The sequence below is a fragment of the Panulirus ornatus genome, chromosome 17 (assembly GCF_036320965.1).
Source record: "Panulirus ornatus isolate Po-2019 chromosome 17, ASM3632096v1, whole genome shotgun sequence".
Lineage (NCBI taxonomy): Eukaryota > Metazoa > Arthropoda > Malacostraca > Decapoda > Palinuridae > Panulirus > Panulirus ornatus.
The window spans coordinates 27,373,923-27,389,740 of NC_092240.1; the positions used below are offsets into that span (position 1 = coordinate 27,373,923).

Consider the following 15,818-nt stretch of genomic DNA (forward strand, 5'->3'; position numbering starts at 1 on the left):
CTAACATCATCTTACAATGTTCTCTAACATCATCTCACAATGTCCTCTAACATCATCTCACAATGTCCTCTAACATCATCTTACAATGTTCTCTAACATCATCTTACAATGTTCTCTAACATCATCTTACAATGTTCTCTAACATCATCTTACAATGTTCTCTAACATCATCTTACAATGTTCTCTAACATCATCTTACAATGTTCTCTAACATCATCTCACAATGTTCTCTAACATCATCTTACAATGTTCTCTAACATCATCTTACAATGTTCTCTAACGTCATCTTGCAATTATCTCTATCATCTTACAATGTTCTCTAACATCATCTTACAATGTTCTCTAACATCATCTCACAATGTTCTCTAATATCATCTCACAATGTTCTCTAACATCATCTTACAATGTTCTCTAACATCATCATACAATGTTTTCTAACATCATCTCACAATGTTCTCTAACATCATCTCACAATGTTCTCTATATCATCTTACAATGTTCTCTAACATCATCTTACAATGTTCTCTAACATCATCTCACAATGTTCTCTAACATCATCTCACAATGTTCTCTAACATCATCTTACAATGTGCTCTAACATCCTCTCACAATGTTCTCTAACATCATCTCACAATGTTCTCTAACATCATCTCACAATGTTCTCTAAATCATCTTACAATGTTCTCTAACATCATCTTACAATGTTCTCTAACATCATCTCACAATGTTCTCTAACATCATCTCACAATGTTCTCTAACATCATCTTACAATGTTCTCTAACATTCTCTCACAATGTTCTCTAACATCATCTCACAATGTTCTCTAACATCTCACAATGATCTCTAACATCAACTCACGATGTTCTCTAACATCATCTCACAATGTTCTCTAATATCATCTCACAATGTTCTCTAACATCATCTTACAATGTTCTCTAACATCATCTTACAATGTTCTCTAACGTCATCTCACAATGTTCTCTAACATCATCTTATAATGTTCTCTAACATCATCTCACAATGTTCTCTAACATCATCTCACAATGTTCTCTAACATCATCTCACAATGTTCTCTAACATGATCTTACAATGTCCTCTAACATCGTCTCACAATGTTCTCTAACATCATCTTACAATGTTCTCTAACGTCATCTCACAATGTTCTCTAACATCATCTTATAATGTTCTCTAACATCATCTCACAATGTTCTCTAACATCATCTCACAATGTTCTCTAACATCATCTCACAATGTTCTCTAACATGATCTTACAATGTCCTCTAACATCATCTCACAATGTTCTCTAACATTATCTCACAATGTTCTCTAACATCATCTCACAATGTTCTTTAACATCATCTCACAATGTTGTTTAACATCATCTCACAATGTTCTCTAACATCATCTCACAATGTTCTCTAACATCATCTTACAATGCAATCAACTTACAATTATATTCATGGGAAGGTCTCTTATTTTAAGTAGATAACCCTTAAAGCATACGGTATCTGTTCTTCACGTATCCCGCTTATCATTCTAAAGTGTACTTATCTTTCATTCTAAGTGCACTTATCGTTCATGCACCTCGGTAGCGTTGTGGACAACGCCACTTACATCTGCTCCACTAGTCTGGACCAGTGTGGAGGCCAGCCACACCTGCTGTGGACCCGGCCCGCTGATTCAACAACCCCCCACGCCTTCTGACTAGCGCAACCCGAAGGTCAATTTTCCTTTGCATTTAAGTCTGAATTCGTCAGAACCGTCCACCGAGGTTTCACTGGGGGAAATATGAAGGACACCCGCTAATTACGACCCACGTGACGGAGCGATAACAGAGATTAGATAAAACTAAACTGTTAAAACATATACTGTAAAGATAACTGAAATAAATGGGATGACTTTGACTGACATCCTTTCACTCACTCGTGAAATATTCTCACAACGATTCTCTGTCACTGTGAGGGAGTAAGTAATCACTATAGATCAATGTTCCCTGTACGAGTGTCCAGGATCAGAACCCTGCCACGTATTTAGCCAGGTTTCCCATACATCTCTACCCCCAACAAAGACACCCAGCAATTTGATTATCTGTTCACCTCACGACAACGGCGGGGAATTCCCGTGAGATTCAACCCTCTTGTTGTGACGATTTACCGAACTCTAGCGTTCACAACCTCCATCCTCTGATGTAGGTTGTTATATAGAACTTGGCGTTTGAAAAAACAAAAACAAAACATGGTTTTCACACTAGTAAGAGTGCGTTCCCCATTCTCATCTCCCTCGAAGAGCAAGGGAGATTGTGAGGTGATTGAGTACTTAATTAGTTAATTACTAATCAGTCTAAGTCGTTGTGGTTTATGATCATTTCTAATTTCTTTACTAAGTGCAAAGATGTAAACTCAAAACCCGAAAAATGATTAACATGCAAAGCTCAATGATTTTAGCAAACAATGGTAAATTAACGAAATTAAAGTGCAGCAAACGACGTTTTATATATATATATATATATATATATATATATATATATATATATATATATATATATATATATATATATATATACTCTTTCATGATAGGAGTAACTTTTAAGTATAATCGTTTTCTTTATAATGGAAGCAGCATTATCAAAACTAATTCTCTCCTTTGTTTGACAGACTCAGGATTTTTCAAAAAGAACTTGTCCATCACTGAGGATCAGGTTCGATCCCCGGCGAGGGATGACGGCGGGCAACCCACCCAGCTGTTCATCCTTCCTTTAGTCGGCAGTTGAATGATGACTAATATGGGCTGGGATAAAGCACCACAGCTGTGGCAGACCTAACCAGCCAACAGCTTGTAACCCTGGGGCGGGGGACATACACAGCGAGGGTGTGTGTGGGTTCAAACATCCTTCAAAATCCAGAAGGCGTTCAAGATCTGCCGGCTGGTGGATATGTAGCTTAACGATGACGTCCCTAACGACCCTGGTAGTTGAGAGGCCAAGCTTGTATTGCCCAAACAACCAAACCACTACCTCAGGGACGACCATATCTGGAGACAAGGCTGTCATTGACAGAGGCCTTGTAAGCCTATACTTAGGTCTGGTATTTAGCCAGCGATGTTCAGGACTGCATCATCAACAGCAATTACAACAGTTGTATGATCATCATCTCGGGAGTTGTTGTATCGTCCTCAAAGACATGAGAGGCAGACAGAGTGCCAGCTGATCATGACGGACGCCCCATTAACGAAAGAATGACAACAGCAACGGCTGAGCGTAACACAGCAGCGCGGGCGGGAGGACCCCTGCGCGCACGTTGGGTGGTGAGTGAGGCGGGCAGGAGACTGACTGGCCGGGCGGGAGCCACAGTGGCTCCTGGCGAGCCGACCAGACCACGTCGGTTCTACGTCCTCCCTCCCCGCTGAGACCCTCGCTCACTCACTCGGCGCAGGATAACTACCACTTACCCTATGAAGGTTCCATACTCCCTCAGACAACGACCCGCGAACACTGTATGTTTAGAAAGGACGAGATCTGCGTGAGAGGAAAGTTTTGATCGTCTACTTTGGGGAAAGTTTTAGCACTTAGGTGCCACGTGCTTGGCGGGGGTTGTGTGGTGGAGGCCAACACCACAGTGGACACACCAAGTTGACAGCCTCCGTCAGAAGGATGTTTTCTAAACATTTCCCCCCCGGTTATAAGAGACTGTGTACTTGTGTGAGAGAAATGACCTGAGGTGTTCAGAACGTGCAATGGATATGGATAAAGATGATAAAAGATGTTGCCAAAACCCCTCAGAACAGCAGGTTCCCCTCTGAATGCACCTCACGTCCAGAACATCTGGAATGGATCGTGACACTGTAACTGACACATGTAAGCGACAGAACTGATCGCTGGCCTGTTAGAAAAAGGGAAATAAGACTCGGGGGACATTCCTGGACCCAGCTGGGGTGGGAGACCAAAGCCACTACTCCAAGATCATTCTGATGATCCGTACACCGAGGCTGGCACACTAGGTGTCCTCCTGCTGGCCCAGGGAAGTGGCGGCTCACGTGATCACCACTCACACTCAGGTAAGGTCAACATCTGCTGGTCTGACACCGGGATTATGTGACGGCGTCTGAAAGTGTGTGTGTGTGTGTGTGTGTGTGTGTGTGTGTGTGTGTGTGATAAAAACACAACAGGAGAGAGAGAGAGAGAGAGAGAGAGAGAGAGAGAGAGAGAGAGAGAGAGAGAGAGAGAGAGAGAGAGAGAGAGAGAGAGAGAGAGAGAGAGAGAGAGGCACAAGGAACTGTACATGTTATTCCGTCCTCCACATTATATGCAGACAACAGAGGAATACATGCCCTTTCCCATCACTCGACACTCAATCGGAAAAGAGCAAATGCACGACGAGAATTACAATGTAGACCTCTGACAACTGTGCATAACAATCTTCAATTATTTTCTCCTGTGCAAAAGTTGTACTCGATCTCAAGGCCCCATTTTCTGTTTTCGTTATAAATACGTTAACATCCACACGCTGGATCGTCCTCTCATTCTCGAACGTAAAGTCAGTCGGGATAGCAAAACAAGATCGGTCTACACGAACACCTAACTCCAGACAACAACTACGCAAGACTCTCCTCGGAAGCAGGATAGAGGAACCGCTCTACCTCGGGACTCGCTCTACGTCATGAGCATTAATTTCCAATTAATGTCAAATGATCAACTGCTCTTATTTTCTTTTAAGTACACACACACACACACACACACACACACACACACACACACACACACACTTCGTCAAACAGTCGGGAAATAATTATTTACTATAACTAGTTTGTGTTCCCGTAAGGAGACTGTTAACAAGGCTTCTGCAGGAGTTTATCGACGTGTCTCGCTCTTCCATCCTGAAAGCATCCGCAGCACTTAAGTCGAGGAGAGAAAAGAGCAAGTATGACGCGGGAGATGTGGACGCAAACCACAGCATAGTACAGCACGCGGCTGGTGGCAGAGTGATATGGCTGACCCACTTGATCCAGGGTCGAGTCTGAGATGTCATGGATCCAAAACTTTCATTCGGGTTTTTGATATCTTTTTTTCGTATCTCATCTTTAGCACAAAGATTTATAGATATGATATGTTAAGGCCATGATACAGTCAGATATCCCCCACTTCTATATCAGAACATTTGCACTGCAATATGATGCCCTATGTATACAGGAGTTTTTTGTTATGGGGTAAATACAACGTTCATATTCAAGACCAGCAAATCCATACTGTATACTTAACTGCAGTAATCATGGATTACAGTCACTTGAGCCGAGGGCCGCAAACAGAAGAATCACGAAATAACCGCTGTAAAACTTGCTATCTTTTTATTATCCTTATTTTTTCTATTTATATTTGCGATATGTAGAGACGGGAGAAAGAAATGTGCGATTGGTGGCACTCGAAGAAAACGGCTCTTCCTGTTGTCAGTGAGGTAGTAAGATCTGTTCATGGTGCATGTCTGCAGCAGCGAATCGCACAGGTGCTTCACTACATCAAACGCCAGCAATATCATGCGAACACAACGTGTAGGGCTGACACAGGAAATACGAGGATCACTCTAAGTCGCTGGAAAACTGGAAAAGTCCGTTTTTCTCAGGAATATTTCAGGGACTTCTGAATATATAAGGCTTATCTCTGAAATATTTGTCTTGTCTTATGGAAAGTTTGATTTTTACTGTATTTTCTTTTTTTCTTATTAGACAAGATTCATGTTATGCAACGTAAGCTTACTTAATGGCATAGTTTGGAAACTTTACCAAATGTTTGCAGGTCAAACATTGGTTGGGTTAACAGGTTAGGGGTCAAATACATAACGGCTCACACAGGTCACGGGTAAAGGCCAGTTTCCAAAACCTACTATGGGAAAACTCAGTCATTCAGTTGAAGATGTCTCTGACTGGCTACTGAAGAGATGTAGCGTAAGATCCATTGTTTTTGAAGGTTGATTGTAGTTTTTCCATTTCCGAATAAGGAGAGCTTATGTGATGTGAAGAAGTTTGGTGTTTCCAAGGTGCTTGAGTGATTTTGCTGAATCGATCTTCCATTGTCTTGTCAGTCTATTCCAATGTTGGTCTGCCATGAGCGACTGGGGTGTGCCTCAGTGAAGACGCATAGTGATATCCTTACAGAGGGCGATGGTTATGTCTCCCATATACTGAACTGTTATAAGAAAGAAGTTTACAATCTCCTCCATCATAGGTGAATTCATTGCTTAAGTCGGAGCTCTGGGGGGAGGGATTCTGGCTGTGGCTGAGTATCTTTTGAGTCATAACGATGATCTTAGACTTCGTGTTCTTAACGAAGATAACAACCTCGAGTTGGTCGCTGGAGTGAGTGCTCGTGGTGTCTTTAACGTTGCTGTTGTATTTGATGCTCCGAGTAGCCTTTCGACCGTCTGCAAGACGAGGAACATCTGCTTCAGTAGGATATCTTGTGTGCTGTACCTGTCGGGGCTGTTTTCAGCACCGCGATTTTTATTGACATTCGGGGAAAAAGCGAATCTGCTTCTCTACTTCCGCACTGATATCCGATGTTGGAGGCCGCAGTCGGCCCACAGCCAATCCCAGTTGTTCATCCTCCCGTTGGGTTGGTTGATGAATGTGTACCTGTCTTGGGATGGGTTTTGTGTGTGTGTGTGTGTGTGTGTGTGTGTGTGTGTGTGTGTGTGTGTGTGTGTGTGTACATAGGAGCAAAGAAATGACACATGTATACGCAAGGTTAAAAGACGGGACAACAAGATTGTAAAAGTCCCTCCCCGTAATACACAATTAGTAATCACATTCTCTCTCTCTCTCTCTCTCTCTCTCTCTCTCTCTCTCTCTCTCTCTCTCTCTCTCAATATATATATATATATATATATATATATATATATATATATATATATATATATTTTTTTTTTCATACTATTCGCCATTTCCCGCGATAGCGAGGTAGCGTTAAGAACAGAGGACTGGGCCTTTGAGGGAGTATCCTCACCTGACCCCCTTCTCTGTTCCTTCTTTTGGAAAAAAAAAAAAAAAAAATGAGAGGGTAGGATTTCCAGCCCCCCGCTCCCTTCCCTTTTAGTCGCCTTCTACGACACGCAGGGAATACGTGGGAAGTATTCTTTCTCCCCTATCCCCAGGGATAATATATATATATATATATATATATATATATATATATATATATATATATATATATATATATATATATATATATATATATGCATATATTCTCTCTCTCTCTCTCTCTCTCTCTCTCTCTCTCTCTCTCTCTCTCTCTCTCTCTCTCTCTCTCTCTTTCAATATATATATATATATATATATATATATATATATATATATATATATATATATATATATATACATATATATATATATATATATATATATATACACACACACGTACATAATTCATACTTGCTGCCTCTATTAATTCCCGTTGCCACCCCGCCACACATGACAACCCCATCCCCCCACACGCGCGCGAGGTAGCGCCAGGAAAAGACCACAAAGGCCACATTCGTTCACACTCAGTCTCTAGCTGTCATGTGTAATGCACCGAAACCACAGCTCACTTTCCACATCCAGGCCCGACAGACCTTTTCATGGTTCAATCTACTGACAGCACGTCCACCCCAGTATACCACATCGTTCCAAATCACTCTATTCCTTGCATCCCTTTCACCCTCCTGTATGTTCACGCCTCCATCCCTCAAAATCTTTTTCACTCCTTCCTTCCACCTCCAATTTGGTCTCCCGCTTCTCTTTCTTCCCTCCACCTCTGAAACATATACCCTCTTTGTCAATCTTTCCTCACTCATTATCTCCATGTGTCCAAGCCATTTCAACACACCCTCTTCTGCTCTCTCAACCACACTCTTTTCATTACCACACATCTCTCTTACCCTTTCATTACTTACCCGATCAAACCACCTTACACCATATATTGTCCTCAAACATCTCATTTCTAACAGATCCACCCTCCTCCGCACAACCCTATTTATAGCCCATGCCTCACAACCGTATAACATTGTTGGAACCACTATTACTTCAAACATACCCATTTTTGCTCTCCAAGATAACGTTCTCGCCTTCCACACATTCTTCGACGCTCCATGAATCTTCACTCCCTCCCCCATCCTATGACTCACTTCCGCTTCTATGGTTCCATCCGCTGCTAAATCCACTCCCAAAAATCTAAAACACCTTACTTCCTCCAGTTTTTCTCCATTCAAACTTACCTCCCAATCAAATTGTCTCTCAACCCTACTGAACCTAGTAACCTTGCTCTTATTCACATTTACTCTCAGCTTTCTTCTTTCACACACTTTACCAATTTCAGTCACCAGCTTCTGCATGTTTCTCACCCGAATCAGCCACCAGCGCTGTATCATCAGCAAACAAATGACTCACTTCCCAAGCCCTCTCATCCACTACAGACTGCATACTTGCCCCTCTCTCCAAAACTCTAGCATTCACCTCCCTAACAACCCCATCCATAAACAAATTAAACAACCATGGAGACATCACGGACCCCTGCCGCAAACCGACATTCACTGGGAAATTACTTTCCTCTCTTCCTACTCGTACACATGCCTTACATTCTTGGTAAAAACCTTCACTGCTTCTAGCAACTTACCTCCCACACCATATACTCATACAACCTTCCACAAAGCATCTCTATCCACCCTATTATATGCCGTCTCCAGATCCATAAATACTACATACAAATCCATCTGTTTTTCTAAGTACTTCTCACATATATTCTTCAAAGCAGACACCTGATCCACACATCCTCTACCACTTCTGAAACCACACTGCTCCCACCCAATCTGATACTCTGTACATGCTTTCACCCTCTCACTGAATACCCTCCCATACAATTTCCCAGGAATACTCAACAAACTTATACCTCTGTAATTTGACACTCACCTTTATCCCCTTTGCCTTTGGAATGCATGCATTCCGCCAATCCTCGGGCACTTCACCATGAACCATACATACATTGAATATCCTTACCAACCAGTCAACAACACAGTAACCCTTTTTATAATAAAATCAACTGCAATTATATATATATATATATATATATATATATATATATATATATATATATATATATATATATATATATATATATATCCCTGGGGATAGGGCATCCCTGAGGATAGGGGAGAAATTAGGCCATATATATATATATATATATATATATATATATATATATATATATATATATATATATATATATATATATATATTATCCCTGGGGATAGGGGAGAAAGAATACTTCCCACGTATTCCCTGCGTGTCGTAGAAGGCGACTAGAAGGGGAGGGAGCGGGTGGCTGGAAATCCTCCCCTCTCATTTTTTTTTAATTTTCCAAAAGAAGGAACAGAGAAGGGGGCCAGGTGAGGATTTTCCCTCTAAGGCCCAGTCCTCTGTTCTTAACGCTACCTCGCAAACGCGGGAAATGGCGAATAGTATGAAAAAAAAAAAAAATATATAATCAAATCCACCTCAATCTTGAAGTTATACAGTTTGCTGGACAAATTTTCTATATGTCTCTTATGTCTATGTGTTTCTCTTTGTCCATAAAACTGAACTGCTGCAAGAATGTGGTGGAATTTAATAAGATGTATTTAAGAGAAACTCTTCCATCATACACCAATACATATATATATATTTTTTTTTTTTTTTTTTTTTTTTTTATACTTTGTCGCTGTCTCCCGCGTTTGCGAGGTAGCGCAAGGAAACAGACGAAAGAAATGGCCCAACCCCCCCCCATACACATGTACATACACACGTCCACACACGCAAATATACATACCTACACAGCTTTCCATGGTTTACCCCAGACGCTTCACATGCCTTGATTCAATCCACTGACAGCACGTCAACCCCTGTATACCACATCGCTCCAATTCACTCTATTCCTTGCCCTCCTTTCACCCTCCTGCATGTTCAGGCCCCGATCACACAAAATCTTTTTCACTCCATCTTTCCACCTCCAATTTGGTCTCCCTCTTCTCCTCGTTCCCTCCACCTCCGACACATATATCCTCTTGGTCAATCTTTCCTCACTCATTCTCTCCATGTGCCCAAACCATTTCAAAACACCCTCTTCTGCTCTCTCAACCACGCTCTTTTTATTTCCACACATCTCTCTTACCCTTACGTTACTTACTCGATCAAACCACCTCACACCACACATTTTCCTCAAACATCTCATTTCCAGCACATCCATCCTCCTGCGCACAACTCTATCCATAGCCCACGCCTCGCAACCATACAACATTGTTGGAACCACTATTCCTTCAAACATACCCATTTTTGCTTTCCGAGATAATGTTCTCGACTTCCACACATTTTTCAAGGCTCCCAAAATTTTCGCCCCCTCCCCCACCCTATGATCCACTTCCGCTTCCATGGTTCCATCCGCTGACAGATCCACTCCCGGATATCTAAAACACTTCACTTCCTCCAGTTTTTCTCCATTCAAACTCACCTCCCAATTGACTTGACCCTCAACCCTACTGTACCTAATAACCTTGCTCTTATTCACATTTACTCTTAACTTTCTTCTTCCACACACTTTACCAAACTCAGTCACCAGCTTCTGCAGTTTCTCACATTACTCAGCCACCAGCGCTGTATCATCAGCGAACAACAACTGACTCACTTCCCAAGCTCTCTCATCCCCAACAGACTTCATACTTGTCCCTCTTTCCAGGACTCTTGCATTTACCTCCCTAACAACCCCATCCATAAACAAATTAAACAACCATGGAGACATCACACACCCCTGCCGCAAACCTACATTCACTGAGAACCAATCACTTTCCTCTCTTCCTACACGTACACATGCCTTACATCCTCGATAAAAACTTTTCACTGCTTCTAACAACTTGCCTCCCACACCATATATTCTTAATACCTTCCACAGAGCATCTCTATCAACTCTATCATATGCCTTCTCCAGATCCATAAATGCTACATACAAATCCATTTGCTTTTCTAAGTATTTCTCACATACATTCTTCAAAGCAAACACCTGATCCACACATCCTCTACCACTTCTGAAACCGCACTGCTCTTCCCCAATCTGATGCTCTGTACATGCCTTCACCCTCTCAATCAATACCCTCCCATATAATTTACCAGGAATACTCAACAAACTTATACCTCTGTAATTTGAGCACTCACTCTTATCCCCTTTGCCTTTGTACAATGGCACTATGCACGCATTCCGCCAATCCTCAGGCACCTCACCATGAGTCATACATACATTAAATAACCTTACCAACCAGTCAACAATACAGTCACCCCCTTTTTTAATAAATGCCACTGCAATACCATCCAAACCTGCTGCCTTGCCGGCTTTCATCTTCCGCAAAGCTTTTACTACCTATATATATATATATATATATATATATATATATATATATATATATATATATATATATATATATATATATATATCTTTTTTCTTCTTTTTTCTTAATACTTGTTCGCGGTTTCCCGCGTATGAATGTACCACCAGGAATAGACGAAAAATGGCCTAATTCGTTCACATCCCCACTCTATAAAACACCGACAGTAGAAGTCTCCTATCCCTGATTTAAGCCTCACAGATGTGTTTGTGGTTTCCACTGATAGCTTTATATACCCTGATTAGCCAACTGACAACACGTCGCCCCATGTATAACACATCACCCTAATTCGATCTGTCCTATGCACGCGTCGCACCCTCCTGCATGTTCATATCTCAAAAACTCAAAGCATCTTTTACCCCATCCTTCCAGCTCCGGTACGGTCTCCCCCTTTTTCATGTTTCCTCCACTTCTGACATGCATACCCTTCAGTCAGCCTATCCTCACTCATCCTCTTCAAATGTCCAAATATTTTAGCTCTTTTATATATACCCTTCTTACTGCCACACTTTTCTTCTAACCTAAAATTGCATACTCGAACAACACTCCTCACATCACATACTGTCCTAATGCATTTCATTTCCAACACATGTACCTTCTTCAGAAGCTCTATATCCATGATCCACGCCTTGTATCCATTCAACACCGTCGGGACTACTATACCATCAGACATTCCTATCTCTGTACCATTAGCTGTCCTTTCCACTCCCGAGAATCTGAACCACTCCACTTCCTCTAAGTTTTCTCCACTCACATTCACACTCCACTAACCTGTCTCCCTCCTCTGCAAAACCTTATAACCTAAATTACTTTCACTAACTTTCCCCGTCACAACCTCTTCCAAACTCAGACACCATCTTCTACAGTTTCTCACCTGAGTATGCAACTACAGCCGTGCTATCAGCAAACAAAAGCTGTCGAGAACAATGCAAGGATAATTAAGATTTGCATGTTCAAAATGACCAACATTACATGCAATGCTGAAAGCGACCTTAAAGGAAACTTTTCTGTGATTACTTGTACCAAAAAGGTGTTTCTGACTCAGCATTATCAAGCAGATGAAGAGTTTTTATCTTTTTTTGGTTGCACTACCTCAGGTGTTTTCGTAAAAGAAGAAAGCCAAAGAATCATAGTCATATACTCTCTGTTGAATATGAAAATGCGTCGTTTACAGATTAACTCCACAGTTGGCGCAGGGGACATATCTCTGTCCGTGACCAAGCTGTAGAAGACCTTCGAACCCACCACAAGGTGTACGTAAGATATTCTTCCTCAAAAACCTTCAGCTAAGCCCTCAACAGAGATGTATCTACCGTGCCACAGCTCCGGAATCCCCTTCCACCCGTTCAGTTAAAAAGAGTAACATTACACAATCAAGGATTTCATGATATCCCAAACTTCCTTATATTTGTCTGAGTCGCGGAACTCTGGCGGAGGGGGGAGAAAAAGAGTGTGCTTTAAATCACTTCAGGAATGTTGTTTGCAAGTGAATTTCACAGCCTGTGATTTTCAACGATGGATTTTCCCGGTCTCATCCACATATATTCCTTGATCCTGCTGTTATTTTAAGATTCTTATCTAACGCAGACACTAAGATAAGTTCATGCTGGTGCTGAAGCTCTCTCTCTCTCTGTTTCCAGATAGAAATAACGAACATTTACACTCATGTTCAGAAAACAATGTTCTATTTCCTTTAAAACACCGCACAGGTCACTCATATTTTTCATTATTTATTTTCAGTCTGAATATTCATAGTCCCATGTCATTACCACATCAGGTATTGAAAAATTATATATTCATATTAATGTACATGCATCTGCATAATGTATGATTTATCCATCAATGCTGCTCTGTTTTTTTTTTCTGTCTCTCTCTCTTTTCATCTCTTGCCTCTCTCTATCCAGAACAGTCACATTTCCATCCATGCAGTATAGCTGGGACAACCCCTCTATCATACAGTCGTTCAGCACATACTATACTAACATCCTACCCATTCACACTGTACATTAAGCCCTCACTCTCGTCAGCAGCTTTCCCACTATCGTCTTTACCGAGCACCATCACTTCAAACTACCTGAACATACGTATTAACCAAGTCTAATTCCTCTCCACCTGAAGTAACACGGGTTGCCCAATCTCTATTCACAGGAAAAAAAAGAAAACTGAATTCTACACACGTTGACAAAGACGCCTCTCCATCGACCCAAATCCCTCTTGTGGCTATGTCAATCTCTGTTCTGTACCACAGTGGTTCTATGCTACTCCAGCATCACCCTACCGTACTCTCACCCCACGGAAAGCCCTATTCAAAAATACATTTGGACAATATAATGACATTATCCACTCGTTACGCACTCTCACATTAATTTCAAACCATTCAATTATGACGTGATTTATTCGCACAGGCATTACTTCCATCACAAAGGCTCTAAACAGCATTCAAAAGTCTTCCATGCCCACCATATATATATATATATATATATATATATATATATATATATATATATATATATTACACAATTGCTTCTATCGCCTAAGCGAGGTAGCGTTAGGGACAGACGAGGAACGACCCCTCGTACATACATGGTCTCTCCAGTTGTCATGTATAATGAAACGAAAACAGAACCTACCATCCACAGCTGAGCTCCACACACTAATCCCTGTTTTAATTCGTCCACTTCATATATTCTGTTTCATCTCATGGACAGCACGTCGCCCCCAGCATATCACTGCGATCCAATTTATTCTATCCCATACACGCCCCTAACTCTCTTGAGTAATCAGACCTCGATACCTCGTAGCCTTTTTCATTCCCCCTTCCATCTTCTTGGTCTCCCCTACCCCTTCGTTCTCCTTCATCTGACACACAGATCTAAATCAATCTCACTTCACTCATCCTCTTCACATGTCCGAACCATTTTAAGAGACCACGATCACCTCTGACTCTATCAGACTGCACTATCTACTACACCTATCGATTATACCACTCTATCAGACTGCACTATCTACTACAACTATCTATTATACGAAACTATAAGACTGCACTATCTACTACACCTGTCGATTATACTATTCTATCAGACTGCACTTTCTACTAGACCTACCTTTTATACTGATATTCTTTACACAATCCGCTCACTCCACACCAAGTACTGCCCTCAGGCATTTCATTTTCAATGCGCGCACCCTCTTCCGTCCTCATGCATTCAGGGCCAAAGACCCGCATCCATACAATACCGTCAGGACTGCGTCACCTTCAAACATACCGATCTTATTTGTAGCAGACACTGACCTCACCTCCCACACATTCTTCAACACACCCACGTCCTTTGCACCTCTCTTTCACCCTGCGAATCACCTCAGTCCATACTCCAGTGCTACATGTCCCTGTCCTCCTGGCTATGTATACCGCATAGCAGCTGATCCTCAGCTGACGCGAAAAACACTCCGTGCTGAGCCCACAGCTGAACCACACAGTTACCCAGGATATTCAGTTCTTCCCTTCAACAGCTGCAGAAGCTCTTACGGAGAGAGAGAGAGAGAGAGAGAGAGAGAGAGAGAGAGAGAGAGAGAGAGAGAGAGAGAGAGAGAGAGAGAGAGAGAGGAGAGAGAGAGAGAGAGCGAGAGAGAGAGAGGAGAGAGAGAGAGAGAGAGAGAGAGAGAGAGAGAGAGAGAGAGAGAGAGAGAGAGAGAGAGAGAGAGAGAGAGAGAGAGAGAGAGAGAGATCCGTTAGAACATCTGAAGAGACGATACTGATGCAGTAATAAGGATAAATTCAAAAAAATGGCATTAACCCTGAGAGTGATGTGGCACTCGTGGGAAACGAAGGTAGAAAGAAAAAGGAAACAAGTTACATCAAAGTCGGAAAAAAGAACTCAGGAATCAGGGTGAGAACGACCACTGTTGGGAAGTACAGGTGAAGGCCTACCAACCTGACCGCCGTCCCTCTTATGGTAATGTATTCCATCGCACCGGGACACCAGCCTCACTACAAGGACGTAAAATGAAAGCTGATTTTCTTTTTCTCCGTCGGTTTATTCTGTGAGGCGATGTTGGACAGACAATGGTTGTACGAGAAGTTTGATCAAGTTTGCACTTGTTTGTTACATTCATGGTAATCTACGTCAGGAGGGAGGAGGGGGAAAAAAGGCCAGAAATGAGAGAGGGAGCAAAAGAAAAATATGTACAGAGAGAGAGAGAGAGAGAGAGAGAGAGAGAGAGAGAGAGAGAGAGAGAGAGAGAGAGAGAGAGAGGTCTGCAATACTTGCGAGACTTAAACACTGCCAAAGGTGCCACCAGCCACAGCCTGGAATGTGTTGGCTGACCTGTGGAACGCACTGCTTTCCGCTCATGCTTTCCTCTCTCTCTCTCTCTCTCTCTCTCTCTCTC

General features: G+C 41.9%; 1 protein-coding gene across 1 annotated transcript in view; it reads left to right on the top strand.

The window, feature by feature from the left end:
* Positions 1-3,338: 3,338 nt before the first annotated feature.
* The window catches only part of LOC139754656 (uncharacterized), a 200,181-nt gene continuing 187,701 nt past the window's right edge, over positions 3,339-15,818 (top strand). The window contains exon 1 of the mRNA XM_071672188.1: positions 3,339-4,053. The gene's annotated coding sequence lies outside the window, so the exon portion shown is untranslated. The remainder of the gene's footprint in view (positions 4,054-15,818) is intronic.